The sequence below is a fragment of the Oryx dammah genome, unplaced genomic scaffold (assembly GCF_014754425.2).
Source record: "Oryx dammah isolate SB20612 unplaced genomic scaffold, SCBI_Odam_1.1 HiC_scaffold_27, whole genome shotgun sequence".
NCBI lineage: Eukaryota > Metazoa > Chordata > Mammalia > Artiodactyla > Bovidae > Oryx > Oryx dammah.
Genome location: NW_024070211.1, coordinates 131,732,657 through 131,738,656, shown reverse-complemented (window position 1 = coordinate 131,738,656; position 6,000 = coordinate 131,732,657). Strand labels below are relative to the sequence as shown.

The 6,000-nt window shown below is 48.9% G+C and overlaps 1 protein-coding gene across 5 annotated transcripts in view; it reads left to right on the top strand.

The window, feature by feature from the left end:
• Positions 1 to 5,153: 5,153 nt before the first annotated feature.
• The window catches only part of SAP130 (Sin3A associated protein 130), a 75,172-nt gene continuing 74,325 nt past the window's right edge, over positions 5,154 to 6,000 (top strand). For all 5 annotated transcript variants that reach the window (XM_040227798.1, XM_040227799.1, XM_040227802.1 and 2 more), the window contains exon 1: positions 5,154 to 5,320. The gene's annotated coding sequence lies outside the window, so the exon portion shown is untranslated. The remainder of the gene's footprint in view (positions 5,321 to 6,000) is intronic.

Genomic DNA, 6,000 nt, shown 5'->3' with positions numbered 1-6,000 from the left:
TTTTGTTGACCATGATGGCTACTCCATTTCTTCTGAGGGATTCCTGCCCACAGTAGTAGATATAATGGTCATCTGAATTAAATTCACCCATTCTAGTCCATTTTAGTTCGCTGATTCCTGGAATGTCAACGTCCACCCTTGCCATCTCTTGTTTGACCACTTCCAATTTGCCTTGATTCATGGACCTGACATTCCAGGTTCCTATGCAATATTGCTCTTTACAGCATTGGATCTTGCTTCTATCACCAGTCAGATCCACAACTGGGTATTGTTTTTGCTTTGGCTCCATTGCTTCATTCTTTCTGGAGTTATTTCTCCACTGATCTCCAGTAGCATATTGGGCACCTAGTGACCTGTGGAGTTCCTCTTTTGGTATCCTATCATTTTGCCTTTTCATACTGTTCATGGGGTTCTCAAGGCAAGAATACTGAAGTGGCTTGCTATTCCCCTCTCCAGTGGACCACATTCTGAAGCCAGGCTTCAGCAATACGTGAACCATGAACTCCCTGATGTTCAAGCTGGTTTTCGAAAAGGCAGAGGAACCAGAGATCAAATTCCCAACATCCTCTGGATCATGGAAAAAGCAAGAGAGTTCCAGAAAAACATCTATTTCTGCTTTATTGACTATGCCAAAGCCTTTGACTGTGTGGGTCACAATAAACTGTGGAAAATTCTGAAAGAGATGGGACTACCAGACCACCTAACATGCCTCTTGAGAAATCTGTATGCAGGTCAGGAAACAACAGTTAGAACTGGACATGGAACAATAGACTGGTTCCAAATAGGAAAAGGAGTATGTCAAGGCTGTATATTGTCACCCTGCTTATTTAACTTATATGCAAAGTACATCATGAGAAACGCTGGACTCGAAGAAACACAAGCTGGAATCAAGATTGCCGGGAGAAATATCAATAACCTCAGATATGCAGATGACACCACCCTTATGGCAGAAAGTGAAGAGGAATTAAAAAGCCTCTTGATGAAAGTGAAAGAGGAGAGCGAAAAAGTTGGCTTAAATCTCAACACTCAGAAAACGAAGATCATGGCATCTGGTCCCATCACTTCATGGGAAATAGATGGGGAAACAGTGGAAACAGTGTCAGACTTTCTTTTTGGGGGCTCCAAAATCACTGCAGATGGTGACTGCAGCCATGAAATTGAAAGACGCTTACTCCTTGGAAGAAAAGTTATGACCAACCTAGATAGCATATTCAAAAGCAGAGACATTAGTTTGCCGACTAAGGTCCATCTAGTCAAGGCTATGGTTTTTCCAGTAGTCATGTATGGATGTGAGAGTTGGACTGTGAAGAAGGCTGAGTGCCGAAGAATTGATGCTTTTGAACTGTGGTGTTGGAGAAGACTTTTGAGAGTCCTTGGACTGCAAGGAGATCCAACCAGTCCATTCTGAAGGAGATCAACCCTGGGATTTCTTTGGAAGGAATGATGCTAAAGCTGAAGCTCCAGTACTTTGGCCACCTCATGTGAAGTGTTGACTCATTGGAAAAGACTCTGATGCTGGGAGGGATTGAGGGCAGGAGGAAAAGGGGACGACCGAGGATGAGATGGCTGGATGGCATCATAGACTCGATGGACGTGAATCTGAGTGAACTCCGGGAGATGGTGATGGACAGGGAGGACTGGCATGCTGCGATTCATGGGGTCGCAAAGAGTCGGACACGACTGAATGACTGAACTGAACTGAACTGAGGCTGTCTTGCAGCAAGAGAAAGTTTTCTACAATGTAACATGGTCAAGGAAGTGACCTTTGCCGTATTCTATTTATTACAAGAGTCACAGGTCCTGCCACATACAATGGAAAGATATTACAAAAGGCCATGAACACTAACAGTGGGATCATTAGAGGTCGTCCTAGAGTCTGTCTGGGCTTCCCTTGTGGCTCAGCTGGTAAAGAATCTACCTGTAGTGCAGGAGACCTGGATTCCACTCCAGTATTCTGGCCTAGAGAATTCCATAGACTGTATAGTCCATGGGGTCACAAAGAGTCGGACATGACTGAGCAACTTTCACTTCACTTTTAGAGTCTGTCCACCATACTTTGGAGGAGACAGTCTGAGTTTGGCCTGATGAAGGTAATAACAAACCAGATGAAGGTAACAAAAACAATGGTTGTGAGTAAGTTCAGAGGGTTACAGTCCATGGAATCGTAAAGAGTTGGATACGACTTAGTGATCAAATAACAAAAAACAAAAACAATGATACTCTCACTTTTCAGATGAGTTAACTGGAAGGAACTATACTTTATTGGCTGGGGGCTTGGACCAAAGAGAGTATCTAGACCTACAGGAACCAAAGAGTCAGTATCATCAGACCCCACAGGGTGGATTGAGAGCCAACAGGGTTCAGTGGCAGTGGCCACAGAAAGCTTCACTGATGCTTGCAGACCAGAGGGTGCAGATCACCCACCGATATCTGACTGAGCACTACAGAACACTTGCACTGAGAATCTTCTTTCTTTGTTACCAGAGAACCACCCAGCAGATGTGGTGCCTAATGGTGTCTCTGTTCGATCCATCCCAACTACTTTCTTCAAGAACTGAAGATACTAAGAAGCCCCTGCAACTGGCAGAGGGTGCTTGAAGACCTGGAAAGTGTGGAAGGTTCACCCTGGACGTGCTACACAGAGGCTGTTTTCAGCACACCACGTTCAGTGAAGGGGAATCCTAATCCCTAGCAACTCAACCAGGAGTCAAACATCTATTTTCCTTCAAGTATCCTTATGTGAAGGACTAGAGACATAAACGAATAAAGCAGGAACTAATGAAAATGTGGATTTCATTCATGTACTATGGATGTGCTTGAGATTATACTTAGCAAGTATTTATTGACTCCTTCCTGTTGATGGGAGATATAAAGAGGAATAATTTATCTCTCTGCCTAATCCAGGAAGAAGACAGGGTAGATATATTAGTGCTATAATAGAGGTACTGAAGAAATATCTAAGGAAGTATCCTGTAGTGTATGGGAAAGAGAGGAATTCAAGGAAGGTTTCTTGGAGAAGAGAAATCATTTTTTTTTTTTCCACTTAGGCACTGTGAAATGGGCAGCACTCCACTATATGCCGGCTGAAAGGTGGGGCCTACAGAAGGCAAAGCTTAAGCAAAAGCTTGGAAGCCAAGCTGTGTGGAGAACAGGTGGAAATTATGGTTGAGACAGTACTCAACCATACGTGAGAGGCAGGAGGGACTAAACCCAGCCTTTGAACTGGGTTTAGGGATTTGGAATATTAATAGATTCTGAAGTCACCAGAACATCATGGATAGGAATAACAGATTCAGAGGAATGCTTTAGAAAAAGAACTCTATGGAGGACAGGTTGGGGGTAGGACGAGATCTAAGTGGAGGCAACACTAGTAACGTCCAGACAGGAATTAATGAAATGTTGAGCCAAGTCTATGAATGCAACAGGAAAGGGAGTACAGAAATCCATAAGCTGACTCTGGAAGATGGAAGAGTGGAAATCAACAAGAATAAAACCAAAGGCAGAAAGGATGGATGGTGATGCCACTGCCATTAACCAAACCCAGAAATCAGGAGGAGGAGTACAGAGGTGAGGCAAGTCAATAAAAGTGTCCAATATGTTAAGTCTCGGGGGTTTGTAAGACATATTTGTGGAATGTAGGTGTACAAAGCATGAGAGAGGTCACCACACCAATGAAACGGAGTCATTTTTGAAAATGATATTTGAAACTGTGAGGGCGCATTAAACTAGTCTGGAAGATGGCATAGCATTGAGAGAGGTCTGGAGCCTTGGAGAATGCTATATATGTGAGAAAGACAGGCATAAAGGAGCTTAATAGAGACAGAAGTAACATCAGGAAAGAGTGTGTTTCTGGAGACCAAAGGAGTTTATAGTTGATTTACAATGTTGTGTCAGATTTTTTTTTTTTTTTTTTAGTATAGTTGAAGAAGACTAAATGTAACATAACGTTTACAATGTTATGTTAGTCTCAGGAGAACAGCAAGATGATTCAATTACACATATACATGTATCTATTCTTCAGTATTCTTTTCCCATAGGGAAGGAGATTTTAAGGAGGAACTACTGTTGGTAAACTAGACAAGCTGAAAACTAAGCAATGACTACTGGGTGAGGTGAGAGAGTCACCGGCAACTTAGGGGGAGCAGTTTGAGAAGCAGTGGCAGAAGCAGAATCAACTGCCTAAGCAGAGGAGGCTAAGGTATATCACATCAGTTACTTTTAGAAGAAATTTGAGAAGGGAAGAGAGTGAGAAACGAAAGTGGCTTGAGGAAGAAGAGGGGTATTTTAGGTTCATTCCTGTAGCCACAAGCTACGCTCTTCCTAGCAAGAACATAGCTGTGCATGAAAGGAGGAAGGATGTAAGCCCTTTTTATTTCTTAACACAAAACTCCAACCTAAATTACCATCTGGGAAGGAAGGAGGGAGACATAATCTCTATTTATCAGACTCAGATTTTGCTTCGCCAGTTTTGACTAAGTCTTGCACAGCCGTATAAACGCCATCCCTCCATTCTAAACAAAACAACAAACCACCACCACTCCCTCCGCTTCTTCATAATCTGGAAAAACCAAGCAGGTACAACGTGTCCGAGTCCTTCGCCTCTCCGAGCCGGCTTTAAACCTGAGAGTGCTCAGCTCAGCTCTCTGGTGGGTCCGGCCCGATGAGCAGCTGCTGACGCGGAGTCCAGCGTAAACCCCACAGAGTCGCTCCAGTTTCGTGCATCTGATCCTCCCACGACGCTCAGGCTTCGCGGGCCATGGCCTCGGCGCAAACATAAAGTACAGTTAGAAAACCCCTCGGCCCTGTCTGCAGCTCCTTCGGCCCACTGTAGTCGGCCTCCATTACTCTTCTCCGGTGAGGCACCTCCCTCGAGAAAATGAAACCTGGTGCCATCAGCTGAAGCAAAAGGGTGGGACCTTTTTACTAGGAACACGGAAAAGGCAGAATCGACTCCAGACAGCAAAGGGGTGTGCAGCCCGGGCCGAGTCACCAGGACGCCCCGCCCAGGCCCGCCTTCTAGGCATCAGGGACTACATTTCCCAGAGGTCTCAGCGGCCGCGAGGGGCTGGCCGGTTCGCTCTCCGCTCACACTGCGCGGCGACTGGCTTCCTCGGAGGAGGGCGGGGCCTAATCCAGCCAATGGGTGAGGGGCTCGTTACGGCGGCGGAAGCAGCGGCGCTGGGTTGAGGGGTGGGGGGCAGAGTGCTAGCGCCTCGGCGGCGGCGGCCGGTCCCGGAGCCCGAGGACGTCGGCTCCACAGGCGGAGAGCGCACGGAAGCAAGCTCGAAGTGGCGCGGCGGCCACTTGGCGCAGCACTCAAGTAATGGCGGGACGGGCGCCCGGGAGCGAAGGGGAGGGGAGGAGACGAGGGGGCGGGGCGGCCGAGCCGGGCTGCAGCGTCCGTCCCGCTGCGCGTCCCCGGGGAAGGGCAGCGGTGCCTCGTCTCCTGAGGCGTAGATCTGGGCTCTTTCGCGAGCTGAGCATGGCAGTTAGCTCGGCGGCAAAGGCCCGGTGTCCTGCGGCAAGGAAAGGAGAGGCGTCGGGAGAGCTGGGCTGATCCGGGCGTGGGGGCGTGGCGGGCGTGGGCCTTGGCGGGGAAGCTGAGAGGCCGGGGGAGCGCGGGCGGGCGGGCGGCCCAAGGAGTTTGGCTCCTGGAGCAGTTTAAAGTGACTCTCCACATCCGGGCCCTGCGCCCGCCGCTTTCAGACCCCGACCGAGGCGGGGCCTCCTAGCTCCCCGCCCCTTTCGCCGGCAGCGCTTGTCTTCCTCTGCTATTGGCTCAGCCTCGAGGGCCTTGGGCTGCCCCGGCGAGGCTCGCGCCTGATTGGCTGGCAGTCGGCGGGAGGGTGGGGCGGGATCAGAGCTGGCAGACCGCGGTGGATTGGTCCGGGCACTGGAGTGACGCGCCCGGCGTGGGGCCAATGGGCAGACTGGGGAGGTAGGGGCAGGTTCGGGAGAAGAGGACAGGAGCGGAGCGGTGGCCGGGTGGCCCGGGTGAGC